This window comes from Macaca thibetana, chromosome 12, assembly GCF_024542745.1.
Source record: "Macaca thibetana thibetana isolate TM-01 chromosome 12, ASM2454274v1, whole genome shotgun sequence".
NCBI lineage: Eukaryota > Metazoa > Chordata > Mammalia > Primates > Cercopithecidae > Macaca > Macaca thibetana.
In genome coordinates this window covers 71,659,633-71,677,690 of record NC_065589.1, presented here as the reverse complement: position 1 = coordinate 71,677,690, position 18,058 = coordinate 71,659,633, and the positions used below count along the sequence as shown (strand labels likewise).

The following is an 18,058-nucleotide window of genomic DNA, read 5'->3' as shown; positions in this document are numbered from 1 at the left end:
TACAAGAATAATCAACTCATGGTTACTCATTTTTAATAAAATTAGCTAACACATATCAAGATTCTCTTTGTGCCAGGCCTTGTTCTAAGGACTTTCCTGGCATTGATTCATTTAATCCTTGTAACAATTCCATAAGTTCTGTTATTATCTCCATTTTACAGACAGCAAACTGAGGCACCAGGAATTAGTTAACTTGCCCAAGGTCATACCTGTTAGTAAGAGGTAGAGATATTATTCAAACTAATTCTGGCTCCAGAGTTGCACACTAACCACTATGCTGCCTTAAAAAACAAAACAAAACCAGAGAACAACAACTTCCTAGATTAACGAACTCCAGAATTCCAAGGTCTTATTTGACTTGTCTGTTTGACAAGTAGAAACTGTTATGGGTTGAATTGTGTCCCTCCTCACCCCCTAAAACACATGTTGAAGTCCTAACCCCTAGTACCTCAGAATAGGACCTTATTTAGAAGTAGGGTCATTACAGATGTAATCAGTTAAGATGAGCTCATACTGGAGTACTATGGGCCCCCAATACAATATAACTGATGTTCTTAAAAGACAGCCATGTAAAGACAAAGATACACAGGGAAAACGTCATGTGACAGCAAAGACAGAGATTGGAGTTATGCAGTTGCAAGACAAGAAATGCCAAAGACGGCCAGCAAACCACCAGAAGCTGGAACAGCCAAGGAAGAATTTTCTTATAGGATTCAGAGGGAATGCGGCCCTGCCTTGATTTCAGACTACTAACCCACAGAAGTATAAGGCAACACATTTCTGTTATTTTAAGCCACTCAGTGTGTAGTATGTTTTTATGGCAGCCCTAGGAAACTGATACCGAACTGATGCATTTATCCTCCCTACTTTTTCACTGTTACCTCCTACCTTCCAACAACAGTGCTACAGAACAGGAGTCCCACTTGTTAGGGAAAGAAACAAAAACCTGAGTTGTTCATTCATTCAGAGCCTGGCATAATTCCTGCCACATTATAGATACTTAATAAGTGTTTGTTGATTGAATGAATTCTTCCAACATTTATGAAGGGATTGCTTTTTGCCATGATTATATAAACATGGGACAAACCAACTTACAAATCAAGAGTAGACAGTAGATACCATTCTCCCTCTCAAATCCACAGATAACCTGGTAAGTATTATTACTGAAGTTTCTTCCAGCATCCCTAACATAAGGAAAAATGACCATTTTAAGAACTGGTTTCTGGACCCTCCTGTTCCATTGATCTCTTTGTCAGTTTTGGAGTCGTATTTCACCTCTTTTCCATTTCCTTGCCCCCCGTCTGGTGGAGGCCCTGATGAATGGAGAAGGGTATGAAAAGCAGACAGCAGGAGGGAGGAGCACACTCCTAAAGCTGATCATGAGGGCTTGGATAATTGAGAGGACAGCACTGTCAGATGGCAGAGAAAGTACTCTGAACATGCTTCAGACATTAACATCTAATGAAAGCCTATAAAGGTACTTTGAAACATGTTAGCCCAAAGTCAAAGAGTGAAATGATTATTCTGAACACAAATTCAATAAACATGTTGAGTGAAAAGAGAGAACAAAGAAGAGTACATGTAATATGGTCTTATTTTTATAGAGCAATAACAAAAATTCCTGCATATATATGTGTGAGTAAAATTGTGTACATCTATAAATATTTAAAGTTGTATGAACATGGAGAAAGTTGGGGAAGAATACCGTATTAGTTTCCTATGGCTGCTATAACAAATTACTACATACTTGGTGTATTGAAATACCAAGTTTAATACACCACGTTTGTATCGGTACAAACCTGGTGTATTAAAACAATAGAGTAAGGCCAGGCACGGTGGTTCACACCTGTAATCCCGGCACTTTGGGAGGCAGAGGCAGGCAGATCACAATGTCAGGAGATCAAGACCATCCTGGCCAACATAGTGAAACCCTGTCTCTACTAAAAATACAAAAAAATTAGCCGGGTGTGGTGGCACATGTCTGTAGTTCCAGCTACTTGGGAGGCTGAGGCAGGAGGATCATTTAAACCCGGGAGGCAGAGGTTGCAGTGAGTTGAGATTGTGCCACTGCACTCCAGCCTGGTGACAGAGCAAGACTCCATCTCAAAACAAACAAACAACAACAACAACAAAAACAAAAACAGAGTAGTCAAATTCATAGAGATGGAAAGTAGAATGGTGATTGCCCATGGGCTAAAGACAGAGGGGAATGGAATGTCGTTTAATGGGTATAAAGTTTCAGTTTTGCCAGATGAAAAGAGTTCTGGAAGAGACTGGTAGTACAACAATGAAAATGTACTTAACACTACTGTACTATACACTTAAAAAGGTGGTGTCTTAGTTCATTTATGCTGCTATAACAAAATACCTGAGACTGGGTAATTTATAAACAATGGAAATGTATTTCTTGCAGTTCTCGGGGCTGGGAAGTCCAAGACCAAGGTGTCAGCAGGTTTCATGTCTGGTGAGGGCTGCTCTCTGCTTCCAAGATGGCACCTTGTTGCTGCATCCTCTGGAGGGGACTAACCCTCATGTTAGTGTCCTCATGTGGAGAGGCAGAAGGGCAAAAAAGGGGCAAATACTGTGTGAAGTTCTTTTGTAAGAGCCTTAATCCCATTCATGACAGAGGAGTCCTTGTTACCTAATCATCTCCTAAAGGCCCTACCTCTTAATACCCTTGCATTAAAAATTAAGTTTCAACATAAATTTTAGAGGGAATTCAAACATTCAAATCATAACACATGGTAAATTTTATATTTTGTGTATTTTACCAAAAAAAACACAGTTTTTCAAAGCTTTACCTTTGAGGTAGGTACTGTTTTCTAGCCCCATTTTGAAGATAAATAAGGTGCAAGAATATGCCCAAGATCACAATGATAGATTCAAATCCAGGAAGATTGGACTCTAAAGGCCTTCCTCCTAATCATACCAAAAGAAAAATAAACAGTCTCCAATTTTAAAACAAAACAATAAAAAAAACCCATAAAATTATTTTCTTTCAGTTCTGGAGACCAGAAGTTTGAAATCAGCTTCACTAGGCCAAAAGCAAGGTGTTGGCAGGGCTGCACTCCCTCTGTAGTCTCCAGGAGAGTTCATTCCTTGCCTCTTTCAAATTATGGAGGCTGCTGGCATTCTTTGGCCTGTGGCTGCATTGCTCCAATCTCTGCCTCCATGGTCACACTGCCTTCTCTTCTGTGTGAATCAAGTCTCCCTCTGTCTCTCTCTGTCTTAGTTCAGGCTGCTATGACAAAATACCATAGGCTGGGTGGCTTATAAGCAATAGAAATGTATTTCTCATACTTCTGGAGGCTGGGAGTCCAGCATTAGGGTGATAGCATGGTCACATTCTGGTGAGGGCCCTCTTTTGGGTTGCAGATTGCCAACGTCTTGTTGTATTTTCACATGGCAGAAAGAGTCAAGAGAGTTTTCTGGGGTCCCTCCCCACCTCCTTTTTTTTTTTTTTTTTTTTTTTTTTGAGACAGGGTCTTGTTTTATCGCCCAGGCTGGAGTACAGTGGTGCCATCTTGGCTTCCGGCAACCTCCATCTCCTGGGTTCAAGCAATTCTCGTGCCTCAGCCTCCTGAGTAGCTGGAATTACAAGCATGTGCCACCACACCTGGTTAATTTCTATATTTTTGTAGAAATACGGTTTTGCCGTGTTGACCAGGCTGGTCTCAAACTCCTGACCTCAAGTGATCTGCCCACCTTGCCTTCCCTAAGTGCTGGGATTATGGGTGTGAGCCACCACACCCGGCCTCTGGGGTCTTTTTTTTAAGGGCACTAATTTAATTCATGAGTGCTGTAACCTCATGACCTAATTACTTCCCAAAGTCTCTACCTCCCAACATTATCACTTTGGGAGCTAGGATTTCAACATAGGAATTTTGGGAGGACACAAACATTCTGTCCATTGTACTCTTTTTGAAAGACTCTGATTGCATTTAGGGCATACCTGGACAACTCAGAATAATATTTCCATGTCAACATCCTTAATTTAGTTGAATCTGCAAAGACCCTTTTTCCATTTAAGATAACATTTCCAGCCAGGCGCGGTAGCTCAGGCCTGTAATCCCAGCACTTTGGGAGGCCGAGGCGGGCGGATCACGAGGTCAGGAGATGGAGACCATCCTGGCGAACACGGTGAAACCTTGTCTCTACTAAAAATACAAAAAAAACTAGCCGGGCGTGGTGGCGGGCGCCTGTAGTCCCAGCTTCTCGGGAGGCTGAGGCAGGAGAATGGCGTAAACCCGGCAGGCGGAGCTTGCAGTGAGCCGAGATCGCGCCACTGCACTCCAGCCCGGGCGACAGGGCGAGACTCCGTCTCAAAAAAAAACAAGGTAACATTTCCATATAAGATAACATTTACAGGTTCTGGGAATTAGGACCTGCTATCTTTTGGGGACCATTCTTCAGCCTCCAAAAGATATGTACTACATCATCAATATGAAGAGAGTAGCATGGCAGCCAGCCTTCAAGATGAGCCCTGGTGATTTGCCTCTTGATATTCATGCCTTTTTGTAGTCAGCTCCCACAATGAATGAGAGCTGTCTGTGTGACCAACGTAACACGGCAGAAGTGACAGTGTATGATTTCCAGACAAAGTCATAAAGGATGTTATGGTTTCTGCCTTGCCGTCTTTGGTAGCTTGCTCTGAGGGTAAGCCATCATGTGGGGACACTCAGGCAGCCTCATGGAGAGACTCACATGGGGAGGACTATCACCTCCCACCAACAACCAGCACCAACTTGTCAATTATGTCAGTGTGGCACCTTGGAAGTAGATCCTTGATCCTCAAGCAAGCCTTTAGATGACTGCAGACTTAGAACGGCTCAACTAGCCAGCCAAGCTTCCCCTCACCCATACAACTATGAAGATAGTGTTTTGTTTGGTTTTGAGTCATTAAGTTGGGAAGGTGTTTTGTAATATAGGTAGCGATGTGGGAGAAGGAGAAACCAAGCCTCCTTCATTGCCCCCTCATCTCCCAAAAACCCTACCCTAAACAAACAAACAAAATCTCCTCATCCTACTCACGCATTTAAATAAAATTATATATTTTTAAAATGTTCACAGAGAGGCCAGGCTCATGTCTGTAATCCCAGCACTTTCGGAAGCCAAGGTGGGAGGATCGCTTGAGCCCAGGAGTTTGAGATCAGCTTGGGCAAGATGGTGAGTGCCCGACTCTACAAAAAATTTAAGAAACAAATTTCCACAGAGAAACATTGGGGCTTATATGTTAATAATTTCTAGGAATAAGTAATGGACTTGAGTGCCATACAGCATTCCGCATTTCTGGGATCAGAGAGCACATTTCTGGTTTTGTCATACTTACCCTTTATTTTCTTTTACCAGGAAGTGTAATGAATATCTGTTATCATTATTTAGACAGTGTCCATTTGCTTTCCTTTTGGTAACAGTGTCCCACTTTTCCTCTGGGGAACTACCCTGAAAGGACAGCATAAGGAACAAAAAAATGAAAAAGAACTAGATTTGAGGTCAGAGCTAGATGCTTGGCATATGACTTCAATAATCCTTTATGAATCAAACATTTAAAGGAGTGCCTATTGTGGCGCCGCCTTGCGCCTCACCTAAACTTCATGAACGCCTTGGAGGGAAGAAGATGATGCATTGCTTTATAAGCTTTTTTTAAAAATCCAAAGCTTTCCATTGCCTAAAAATTAAACATAGATTAATTTAAAGCATTCTACAATATGGTCCAATCTATTTTTCTAGTCTTCCCTTCCTCTTTGTGGCTGACGCGTATTACTCAACGCGGGCTGCCTTAACGAGATACCTCAGACTGAGTAACTTAAATAACAGACATTTATTTTCTCACAGTTCTAGGGGCTGGAAACCAAGATCAAAGTGCCAGTAAGGTTGGTTTTTGTTAGGATCTTTCCTCCTGATTTGGAGACAGCCTCCTTCTCACTGTGTCCTCACATGGCCTTTCCTCTGTACACATGCGAAAAAACATTTTTGGGGTCTCTGTCTCTTTTTATATGAGCACTAGTCCTGTCAGGTTAGGGCCCTACCCTTATTGGGCCTTATTTAACCATTATTACCTCCTTAAAGTCACCATATCCAAATACAGTCACATGGGGGTTAAGGCGTCAGCATATGAATTTTTTGGAGGACACATTTACTGCTCACCAAATACCCATGCGTTCCTCAACATTTCCCAGGCCTCTTATAGTCAGTCAGGATTATGTGACTGGTTCTGGCCAATTAGCTGCTGACAAAAAATACATATGTCCCTTTTGAGTGAAGCTTTTAAATCCTGATGCATGATCCTTCAGTTCTCCCTTCTTTTCTCAAGGCAAACTAAAAGTCAGCTATAAAATGCTGTAGACTCCCTTAGCCTGGGTCCGTGAATGGCTATGTGGGAACACAGCCCCAGTCCACTTGCACTGGGCATGCATCACAAATTAGAAAGAAACCTTTGTGGTGTTAAGTCTTTGGGATTTCAGGGCAAATTTGTAATTAAGCAAAACCTGCCATTTCCTAATTCTTTTTTCTTTCTTTCTTTATTTTTGAGACAGGTTCTTGCCCTGTTGCCTAGGCTGGAGTGCAGTGGCACGATCACAGCTCTCTGCAGCCTTAACATCTCCAGGCTCAAGCCATCCTCCCATCTCAGCCTGCCCAGTAGCTGGGACCAAAGGCGTACATCACCATGCCTGTCTAATTTTTTTTGTATTTTGTAGAGATAGGGTTTTGCCATGTTGCTCAGGCTAGTCTTGAACTCCTGGGCTCAAGTGATCCACTGGCCTCTGCCTCCCAAAGTGCTCTTTTTAATTTTTATGGCTACATAATAGTTTACATATTTATGGGGGACATGTGAAATTTTGATACAACCATATAATGTGTAATGATCAAATGAAGATAAGTGGATATCCATCACCTCAAGCATTTATCATTTCTTTGTGTTAGAAACATTCCAATTCTACTCTTCTAGTTATTTTGAGATATACAATAGAAATTATTAACTATAGTCTATTTATTTATTTATTTTTGAGATGGAGTCTCGCTCTGTCACCCAGGCTGGAGTACAGTGGTGCAATCTTGGCTCACTGCAACTTCTGCTTCCCAGGTTCAAGTGATTCTCTTGCCTCAGCCTCCTGAGTAGCTGGGATCACAGGCATGCACCACCATGCCCGGCTAATTTTTGTATTTTTAGTAGAGACAAGGTTTTACCATGTTGGCCAGGCTCGTTTCGAACTCCTGACCTCAAATGATCCGCCTGCCTCGGCCTCCCAAAGTGCTGAAATTACAGGCATGAGCCACTGTGCCCGGCCTAAGATATCTCTTTGATATTCTGATTTCCTTTCTTTTGGATATATACCCAGAAGTGGGATTGCTGGATCATATGGTAGTTCTATTTTTAGTTTTTAGAGGAACCTCCATACTGTTTGCCATAGTGATTGTACTAATTTACATTTCCACCAACAGTGTACAAGGATTCCTCTTTCTCTTCATCCTCACCAGCATCCATTATTTTTTGTCTTTTTGCTAAAAGCCATTTTAATTGGAGTGAGATGATATCTCATTGTAGTTTTAATTTGCATTTATCTGATGATTAGTGATGTTGATCGTTTTTCTTTCACATACCTGTTGGCCATTTTATGTCTTCTTTTGATAAATGTCTATTCAGATATTTTGCACATTTTGTTTTTTTGGAAGGACTCTCACTCTGTTGCCCAGACTGGAGTGTAGTGGCATGATCTCAGCTCGCTGCAACCTCCACCTCCTGAGTTCAAGCGATTCTCCTGCCTCAGCCTCCTGAGTAGCTGGGATTATAGGCACCCACCACCACACCCAGCTAATTTTTGTATTTTTAGTAGAGACAGGGTTTTGCCATGTTGGCCAGGGTGGTCTCGAACTTCTGCCCTCAGGTGATCCACTTGCCTTAGCCTCCCAAAGTGCTGGGATTATAGGCCTGAGCCACCACTCCTGGCAGTGCACATTTTTAAATCAATTTTTTTTTTTTTTTTTTTTTTGCTATTGAGTTGTTTGAGCTCCTTATATATTCTGGTTATTCATCACTTGTTAGATGGGTAGTTATATCTTTTCCCATTCTGTGTCGTCTCTTCACTTTGTTGACTTTTTTTCTTTGCTGTCCAAAAGCTTTTTAGTTTGATGTGATCCTATCTGTCTATTTTTGCCCAGACCAATGCTATGGAGCATTTCCTCATTTTTTTCTAGTAGTTTTATAGTTGGAGGTCTTAGATTTAAGTCTTTACTCCATTTTGTTTTGATTTTTGTATATGTGAGAGATAGGGGCTTGGTTTCATTCTTCCACATATGGCTATCTAGTTTTTCTAGCACCATTTTTTGAACAGACTGTCTTTTCCTCAATATATGATCTTGGCACTGATGTAAAAAATCAATTGGCTATACATGTGTAGACTTATTTCTGGGTTCTGTATTCTGTTCCATTGGTTGATGTTTTTATGTCAGCCCTGTGCTGTTTGGGTTACTATAGCTTTGTAGTATAATTTAAGTCAGGTAATGTGATGCCTAACATTTTGTTCTTTTTGCTCAGGATTGCTTTGATTATTCTGGGTCTTTAAATTTTAGAATTTGTTTTTTCCCCAAGAAAAATGCCACTGGTATTTTGATAGGGATTGCATTGAAACTTTAGATTGCTTTGTATGGTCCTAATTCTTAAACCTTATCCTTCTATTATAGTAAACTACTAAATAAATGGACAGATATTCCATGTTGATGCATCTAAAGTCTTAATAGCATTAAGATGGCAATATTCCCCAACTTGATCTACAGATTCAACAAAATCCCTATAAAAATCCCAGCTACTTTTTAAATTTTTGCAAAATTTGACAAACTCATCCTAAAATTTATATGGAAATGCAAGAGACCCAGAAGATCCGGAAAAATCTTAAAGAACAAAACTGTGGAAAAGTCACATTTCTCAATTTCAAAACTCACTACAAAGCTATGGCAATCAAGACAGTGATACTGGCTTAGTGATAGACATATGTGTATATCGATGAAATATAATTGATAATTCAGAAATAAATCCTCACATTTACAGTTAATTGATTTTTCAACAAGGGTTTCATGACAATTTAATGAGGAAAGAATAGTCTTTTTAAAAAGTTTCTGGAACAATTGGATATTTGTATACAAAGGAATGAATTTATTATAGACCCCTACCTCACATCATATATAAAAATTAACTCAAAATGAATCAAATATCTAAAGGCAGGCACTAAATATGACCCTAAAAGCACAGGTAATGAGAAAAAATACATTGGATATCATCACAATTAAAAACTTTTCTGCTTCAAAGGACATCAGTGAGAAAGTGAGAAGCAACCCACAAATTGGGAGAAAATACTTGCAAATCATATGTCTAATAAGGGTCTTGTATGCAGAATATATAATAACTCTTACAATTCAACAGTGTAAAGAAAACCCAATTTAAAAACAGGCAAAGGATCTGCACAAACATTTCCCCAAATAAGATATACAAATGGCCAATAAGCATATTAAAGATGCCTAACATCATTAGTCATTAGGGACTCAAAACCACAATGAGACAGCCACCCACCAGGATGACTATAAGGGGAAAATAAAGGAAAAAGGCAAGTGTCAGCAAGGATATGGAGAAGTTGGAACTTTTGTACACTGCTGGTAGGAAGGTACAATGGCATGACTGCTTTGGAAAACAGTCTTGCAATTCCTTAAAAACTTAAACACAGAGTTACTGCGACCCAGATTTTCCACTCTATACATACAAGAGAACTGAAAATGTATGTCCACAAAAAAAACCCCTAATGTTTATACATTATTATTTACAAATGAATGTTCATACATTATTACTTATAATAGCAAAAAAGTGAAAACAATCCAAATGTCCATCAATTGTTGAGTGCATACACACATCATTTTCAGTTCCTTAATGTGTCCTTATTTTCTGAAACAATCTTTCCCTGACCTAAACTGAGAATCAGCCATTTTTCCAATGACCCCTGATTTCTTTCATCGTTGCTGAATGGAATTTAGAAACCAACGTCTAGGTGTGCTTATTCTTACGGGCTGTAATTGCTTCTAAGAACTCTCAGTAGACAGAGCTGGATTTTCTGGTATTAGGTTTGTTTATTTTAAGCATCCTAAATTACAAATTGATATAATACTCTCTCACCACCCCCCTAATATTCTCCTGTGAGTATTAACGGATTTTCCTTGGTGAGTCCCGTGTACTAGAACCCCAAGGAAACAAATTGCATGTTAATCTGTGGAAAATGGTGAAACATGTAGTGAGAATGAGAAATAAGGCTTTATTGTAAACCACTGACATTCAGCGGCCTTTGTTACAACCACATAATCTAACCTATTCTGACTGTTACAGCATAAAGCACTGGGGTAGGTACAAACAGACATTTTAATATAAATAGCAAGTAGTATTAGGAAATTAAAATCTTGTTTGCCTTCACAGAAATCAGTAAAGCATCAAAAGAGCAGAAGATCTATTGAAAATTTCAAACTGGCCAAATTTCCTAAAAGGCATCTGGTACTCAATCCTGACATAATAAGGGCCAGTCTCCACAAAACAGAGGCTGAAAACCCCATGAGAAACAGGGTAAGGAGGGCCATGTTTTCCATATAAAAATCACTTCATGAGAATATGAGGACTCCATGTCACTGTACAGATTTATGAAGAAAACAGAATTCTTAATAGAGCCTTGGGCATCTGCTCCTATCATGGAGGGAAAGCACTTCCAGAAGCAAGTAGACAACATTTGCCTAGAACCTGCTATTATTACACTCTGTGCATATGGTAGCTAAAAACTCATTAGTTTTATAATTCTGGCTGAAGTTGGCAAGCCACCTCCAGAAATATTTCATACAAGCAAAGTGACAGATGGCAATTTCCTTTGTTATAATAGGATGGTTAGGGTAGTGGTCATGCATACAAAAATCATCCAGCTAGAATGAAACTACTCTTATGTAAAATAATCAATTTATTTGCAGCTTCTGATAAGTTAATCTTCATGTAGTTGGCCTCATTTTTGACATCCTAGAATACATTCTCAGACAGATTTACATAATTTTTTAAAATGGAATTAGAAAATAAATTTCAGTGGCCACCATGAGGTAGATACAAAATCATTTTGTAGCAGCAAAACAATCAGAGAATAGTCATTTTGTTTTAACGTTTCTCCTACAGCTGCAGTTCCTTCTGCAGGGACTGTTTGTTTGTTTGATGCCTCTCTGGCATACCATCCCCACCCTCTTTCTATTGGTAAAAGTGTCCCAATCAAGCTTTGAGACTCCTACCACCCCTCCACGTAGTTGAGGTGGAGCTCACCCTCACCCCAGCCCCAAGTTCTAATGATAAATACATGACCCAGCCCTGGCTAATTAGAATAGCATATCTCCTGACCTCATGATTGGTTCAGAGGTGGGCGTGTGACTCAGCTTGGGCCAATGAGAAACTTCTTCCAGTTTTTTGCTGAAACTAATAAGAAAGAGATGATCTCTTTTCAGTGAATAGAATGACAGCCTGGAGTTGCTTCTGGAATATTTGTCACAACTGCAGGAGAGCTTGTCTAACAATGCATCCATGCAGGGGAAAGCAGGACCAAAAGCTTTCTAGCTTTGACTTTTGTGTACTTGAATCCAAATAATCTGGAAGTCACCATACCCCTGGGCTTTTTCATTTACATGAGTTAGTAAATCTCCTTTTTTTTTTTTTTTTGGTTTAAGCCAGTTGGATTTCTTTCACTTGCAACTGTAAAAGTTGTGACTAATTCACTCCCCATTTTAGAACAGTCAAACAGCCAGAAAAATATTACAGCCCTCCCTGGTCTTACCTCTACAACTTAGTCAGTAAACCAGAAACACAACACAAATAAAATTTCTTTCCAGTACAGTACATTTTCCCAAAGAATCTGAAAGCACTTAAAAATTTCAGAGAACAATACCCTGGACTATATTAGACACTGGAAGAACACTGCTAACTCTTGTTGGTATAGTTAAAAATAGCATTGAAGGCCAGGCGCGGTGGCTCACGCCTGTAATCCCAGCACTTTGGGAAGCTGAGGCGGGTGGATCACTTGAGGTCAGGAGTTCAAGACCAACCTGGCCAACCTGGGGAAACCCCATCCTACTAAAAATAAAAAAATTAGCTGGTGTGGTGGCACACGCCTGTTATCCCACCTACTTGGGAGGCTGAGACAAGAGAATCACTTGAACCCAGGAGGCGGAGGTTGCAGTGAGCTGAGATTGTGCCACTGCACTCCAGCCTGGGTGACAGAGCAAGACTCCATCTCAACCAATCCATCAATCAATCAATCAATAAAAGAACATTGACCTTTTCCTGAGCATAGGCTATAGGTCAGGGACAAGGCATTTTGTAGATGTTACCATATTTAATATTCACAACCTGTTAGGCATGCCTGTAATCCCAGCTACTCTGGAGTCTGAGGTGGGAGGATCACCTAAGGCTAGGAATTAGAGACCAGCCTGAGCAACACTGAAAGACCTCATCTCTAAAATAATGTTTTAAATTAGCTAAGCATGGTGCACACCTATAGCCCCAGTTACTTGGGAGGCTGAGGTGGGAGGATTGCTTGAGCCCAGGAGTTCAAGGCTGCAGTGAGCTATGATTGTGCCACTGCACTCCAGCTTAGATGACAGAGTAAGACCTTGTCTCTAAAAAAAACCCCAAAATAAATAATATTTAGAAGTCTTTTATTAAGTAGGTATTATTATGGTCACTTTACAGATGGGAGAGTTGAGGTTCAGATTGATTAATTTTCCCAAGTGATTCAGTTCAGCTGACAACATTTAAACTCATGTCTTTCTGGAGTTTTCTGTGTTGTTCTGAGCAACAGTGACTGTCTCTTTTTTAGCCTATATTATTAGATAATGGTTGTTTGAATCTGTGAAGGTAGCATTTTGTACTCTGGAGATATATTTTACTAAGCTAGTGGTTTAACTGCAATCAAAAAAAATTCTGTGTTGCATGCAGGATAACCTTTCTGTCAACGCCTGCCTACTCACCTCTGCCAACTGGCCTCCCTGCTCAGGAGGTCCCAGCTGCATGGACCAGAATTGAACATCTGACCTGGTCAAGCTAATTAGATTTATGCAGTTGGGAATTTCCACTCAGTGGTAGATTCTTGAACTGAAAGGGCACATGCGTGACCTATAAGACACACCTCTCCACCTTAAGGAACAATATGGTCTTACATCTTTTGTTTTCCAATATTTTACTCAAGTCGTCACATGTTATTTTCCAGGATCTGCCCAGTGAGGCCCTCCCACTTAATTGTCCAAGACTTTCTTGGACAAAAGAGAGTGTCTTTCTGGGTGCAAAAGAATTGGCGCTATCAAACCTCAAAAAGGAAGAATGGGAAATCTCATGAGCTCACAGCAGTATGAGTCTGATCCCTGCCATGCAGCCTCAACATTCAGTGCCAGTCTTGTGCAGGCTAATGGATATTTGCCTGTTTTCCTCAGCCCAGAGTCTAATGCGTGGCCTCCAAGATCAGAACTTTTCTGACTTGCATTCACATATTCAACTCAACGCCAGGAGAGCTGGGCCTCAGAGAATCCAGCTATTGGCATTTTGTGTTTAGTCCAAGCTGCCAGCTTAAACTCTCACTCTTCCTTCTGGGTGCCATCCCTTTTGGAAGCTGTGGTATCCTGTTCTGCCAGAGGACAGAACCACTTTGGTTGACCCTGATGAACTACTGGACTTCAATTCTAAGGAAAGATTGGTAGAGTCTCTGTTCTTCAGTCCTAGGAAGTCCTTTCCTCAAGAGATAGGGTGCCAACTTTGCATTTGCACAACTAAGTAGGAGCATTCAAGAGAGCCCTCTCATAAAAACAAATCCTTTCTCCTGGCTTAGGTATTGTCTCCACCTAAGAACACAGACACCTCTCAATCAATTTTTAAAAATCGTACCTCACCAGGCATGCTGTGCCATCTTGGGTCATTGGCATGGCGAGTTAGCAGAGGAAGCTGACTGAAAGAGAGAAAGGCTTTCTGACTTTGCACAAAGCTCCAGGTTCTACCATGCACAAGGCCTTGCTGTTTTTGCCCTTCCTTAGGTTACACCCATGTTAGTAAGGTACTACCTCTGTTTAGTAGGAGTTCCCATTGCAAGTCAAATTTATATTCCAGGAAAATGCAAATTACAGTAAAAAAAGGACTAATAAAAAGTGATTACTTCCATAATTATTCATTTGAAAAACTAATACTTATTTCCAGAAGCCCACCATCTAACTCTTTTTATCCATTAACTGCTACAAAATACATTAAATGACACTTCATTGTTTTGTACAAATAACAAAGAAACAATAAAAGACTTTGTGATTGAAGCCATCCTCACACAGTTAACAAGAATCCTGGGCAGAAATATAGTTATAATTAAGCATTAGTCAGGCTATACTTTGACCCACTTCCTTGCAACCAAAAACTATGTAGCTCCAGATACTGCCCATTTGCATCCCCACTGTCCCCATAGATAAGATCTGTGACATTAGAGTCATAAGACTTTTTTAAGACTTGCTTAAGATGTTTTCCAAATTCCAAATTCCAGTGAACTAGCTGACACCACCCAGTTTGAAGGCCCCTATAGAGGAATGGAATCCGCAAGAGAATACAGTTTCTTCATCCCCCTGTTCCGAGACTACCCTGCACCCTTCCACCAATCAACAATCTCCACACTTTGGACCACTCTAAAACCCTTAAACACCCTAGCCCCAAACTCCTCAGGAAGGTAGATTTGAGATTTCCTCCCGTCTCCTTGTTCAGCAGCTGTACGATTAAACTGCTTTCTCTTCTGCAACCTGGTGTCTGGGCATACTGACCTGCCCCATTCATTGGGCAACAGAGCTACTACAGTTACATACATTCTGGAAAATGTTGATTCTGGGCTTGATGTCAGAACTTTTAAACATGCTGTAGAGAACACCAAAAGCCAAGACTCTAGCAACTCTTTGGTAAATGGCCAGAGTGAGGCAAAGGAGAAAATGGAACAGAGAACTGACTTCACTTTCCACTATTAAGTCTACCTGTATATCTGGAGGCAAAAGCAGCTGAGAGACATTAAAGGGCATTTTACTGCAGGTTTACACCTGCAAACGTCCTTCTCGGGTATTTAAAATATGAAGAGAAATACAGTAAACAATACACATAAACCTCCCAGGTTTGACATATAATAACTTTTGTTACAGCAGTTCTAGGAAAGAAATACAATATTGCAAATTACCCTAAATTGGATGGCTTAAAAATAACAGAAATTTATTCTCTCACAGTTCTGATGCCAGAAGTCCAAAATCAAGATGTCACTGGGGTTGGTTCTTCCTGGAGGCTCAGAGGGAGAGTCTATCTGTTCTGTGCCTCTCTCCTAGCTTCTGGTGGCTGCTGGCAGTCCTTGGCATTCCTTAGTGTGCCTTCTCCCTCTCTTCTCTTCTAGGACACTGATCATTGCATTGAGAGCCCGCCCTAACCCAGTATGATCTCATGTCAAAACCCTTAACTTGATTATATCTGCAAAGACCCTTTTTCCAAATAGGGTCATATTCACAGGCTTTTGGTGGACATAGCTTTTGGAGGACCACCATTCCACCCACTACAAGTATTTACTTTAACCCTCACAAATAAACAGTGACAGATATTGAAATTCCCTCCTCAAGCCCCTCCCATCTACTTCCCTTCATCCCCAGATATAGCAACTATCCTCAGTGTCACTGTCATGTATGTTTCATACTTTTACTATCTCTATATCCACAACGAACTTGTAGTTATTTTTATACAAATACCACCTTTATAAGATGAAAATATTTTTATAAATGACATCACCTTGTACATTTTCTTTTGCCACTTGTTTTTAAACTGATCTTTAATAGTTAAAGATTTTTCAGGCTGGGCATGGTGGCTCACACCTGTAATCCCAGCACTTTGGGAGGCCAAGGCAAGTGGATCACTTGAGGTCAGGAGTTTGAGACCAGCCTGACAACATGGAGAAACCCTGTCTCTAGTGAAAATACAAAATTAGCCGGGCATGGTGGCACATAACTCTAATCCCAGCTACTTGGGAGGCTGAGGCAGGAGAATCGCTTGAACCCAGGAGGTGGAGGTTGCGGTGAGCCAAGATGGTGTCATTGCCCTCCAGCCTGGGCAACAAGAGCGAGACTCCAAAAAAAGAAAAAGAAAAAAAAAGAAAAGAAAAGATTTTTCTATGCTAATACATATACCTCTGATTTATTTATTTTGACTATGATATGAATATCCCTTAATTTACTTATATGTTCTTTATTGAAAGACATTTAGTTATTTATGATTTTGGATATTATAAACTTTGTGATTATGAACATGCTTGGATGTTGTCTTACTATCCTTATATACATGTGTGAGAATTTCTCTAAGATTGATACTTTGAAATGAACCAATAATTTCTTTTCTCTATCTTTCTATTCTTTGGAAGACAATAAGGTAGGTACAAACTGTTATTTCTTGAAGGTTTGCTAACACTAGGTTGTAAACTGAGTGATGCTCTTTGGGGAAATTTTTTTTATTATAATTCAATTTCTTTAATGATTATAAGTATATTAAAGTTTTAAAATTTCCTCTTTAGCAAATTTTTGTCATTTATCTGAAAAATTATCCACTTTATGTTTTCAAATGTTAGGACTTATAATTGTTCATATTAACATCAAATTGCAGTTTTGTAAAGTCAAAAGGTTGAATATCAGCAATTTAATGTTACTCAACATAATAATTTCTGTGGTTTAAATTTTCCTTCTTTAACTGTAATTATGAGTCTCTTTCATTCCCAATATGATTAATTGTGCCTCCTGTATATTTTGGTTTGTCACCAGACACTTGTCTAGTCTTTCAAAACATAAGATTAATCTTTATTGTTTATTTTTTATTTTATTAATCTCTACTTTTGCTTTTCTTTCTTCTTCCTGCTACCATTTTTGAATGTACTCTGTTGCTCTTTTTCTAACTTCCTTAACCGAATATTAATCGTATCGATTTTTAATATTTTTTAATTCTGATGTACATACATTTAAGGCTTTAACTCTCCTAGCTGTATCCAAATTTTAATAAGTAGTCATTTTACTGTCATTTAGTTCAACATGTTTTTATTTTTATCATATTTTATTTGAAAAGTAAATTATTTAAAAGTGTACTTTTTAGTTTTTATAAACATTAAGGTTTTATTTAGCATCTTTTTAATCATTCAGTTTTAATTATATTACATTTTGTTCAGAGAAAATACACCAATGTTTGGTATTTCTCTTCTTTTATGGCCTAGTATGTAATTCATTTTTTTAAAAATTCATGCATGCTTAAAAAGTGAACATAATATTGCATATTATATTATTGGTGGTAGGGTACTATTTATATATGAAATTGATAATTGTGTGGTTCAAATTTTCTAGAAGCTTACTGATTTTTTGACCCTTTAATCTATCAGTTTTGGATACAGGCACTAAAATCTTCTACTATGACTCTGGATTTGTAAAATTTTCTCATGTTCCCATTTGCTTTTGCTTTGTATATTTTAAGGTTTGCTTATTAGGCATATAGAAGGATGAAGTGATTTTTTCCTAGTATTTTTAAGATGTTCATGGCTTTTGTCCCTCACCTCTATTTTGTTGCCTGTTGATCCAGTGTAGACAATCTGCCTTTCCTTGTTTGTTTTAAGATTTTTTCCCCTTATCTTTAATGTTATGTTATTCATTATGATTCTCTGGGTAGAACTGTATTTATTGACCCTGGACTTGAGATTCTTGTAGAGTCCCAGGGCTGTGTGGAGGCTGCCACTCAGCATCCATCTCACAGGGCTGACATCCTGGTTTAGTCTTCCCCTGAACTGTTGGTAACTCCTGAATCTTACTACTTTGGCTGTGAGTTTTCGCTTCATTTCTAGAATGGACTGCTTTATTTCTCTTACCTTTTTCTTTCTTCATTTCTTCCACTTAAAAAAATGATGTAGTAATATTTTATCTAGCATTTGTATGTGTTTATATTGGGAAGAGGTTCTTTGTCAGCTCTGTCCTCCATAGTGATCAGTCA

The 18,058-nt window shown here is 39.4% G+C and overlaps 1 long non-coding RNA gene across 1 annotated transcript in view; it reads right to left on the bottom strand.

Annotated features, from left to right (window-relative positions):
- Nucleotides 1-1,643: 1,643 nt before the first annotated feature.
- The window catches only part of LOC126932503 (uncharacterized), a 31,561-nt gene continuing 15,146 nt past the window's right edge, over nucleotides 1,644-18,058 (bottom strand). The window contains exon 3 of the long non-coding RNA XR_007718216.1: nucleotides 1,644-5,442. This is a non-coding gene — a long non-coding RNA (uncharacterized LOC126932503). The remainder of the gene's footprint in view (nucleotides 5,443-18,058) is intronic.